This window comes from Sturnus vulgaris, chromosome 2 (genome assembly GCF_052056855.1).
Source record: "Sturnus vulgaris isolate bStuVul1 chromosome 2, bStuVul1.hap1, whole genome shotgun sequence".
Taxonomy (NCBI): domain Eukaryota; kingdom Metazoa; phylum Chordata; class Aves; order Passeriformes; family Sturnidae; genus Sturnus; species Sturnus vulgaris.
Window position 1 is genome coordinate 3,327,630 of NC_142244.1, and position 1,053 is coordinate 3,328,682.

The window sequence follows — 1,053 nt, forward strand, 5'->3', positions numbered from 1 at the left end:
AGGTGTCATGTGAAAATTTTACCATTTACATGCAAGACAGCCTAATAGACAGGCAGGGGGGAGAAGAGGGAACGAAACTAAAATTGCAGAAATCTCATTTACCTTTCCACAGAAGCTAGACCCCAATTATTTACTTTCCAGTCTTCTAGCATGTGTGAAGCATTATTTTGTGCATGCCATTACACCTAACTTGGATGCATACTCATTTCCAAGTCAGACTAAGATACCTTAGCTTCCCTCACAAAGTGTCTTTAAATACGAATTAAATAAATATTTCATTGTCTAAACCTTTGATTTATTTTTTTTTCCTCATCATCTGCTCAGCATGCCTAGAGAAGTAGAGACTGAGGGGAACCCTAATTGTGTTCTTCAACATTCTCACAAGAGGAAGGGGAGGGGCAGACACTGATCTCTTCAGCCTTGTGACCAGTGATAGGGCTTGAGGGGTTGGCATGAAGTTGAGCCAGGGAAGGTTTAGATGGGATATCAGGAATAGGTTTTTCACCCAGAGGGTGGTTGAGCATTGAAACAGATTCCCCAGGGAAGTGGTCACAGCACTAATCCTGACAGAGTTCAAGAAATGTTTGGACAATTATCTCAGGCACAGGGTGTGACTCTTAGGGCGTCCTGTGCAGGCCAGGAGTTGAACTCTGTGATCCTGGTGAGTCCCCTCCAGCTCAGGATATTATATGATCTAATGATTTTGCATTCTATACCTCCTCATACACACAGTTAAAATGCTCAAGAAGGGACAAAAGAAATGTAAAAGTTATTCCTTGGGGATCCCTGGAATTATTACATTCAATTTAAATTCACAAGGAAACCCTTTTCCAAATTTTCTGGCTTATTTTCTCAAATAATATATGTATTCTTTACACATTAGAACAATAAAATAAAAGAGGAACAAAAATATTTTAATGCTTAATTATAACAGTTTTCTGAATTATCTGTGTATTTTCTTTCCATTGATCTTTTTAATGGCAAGTGCTTGCACATAGTATCCCAAACATGTCATAAACCTTCAGCTTCATAGTATTTGATCTGAAACATTCA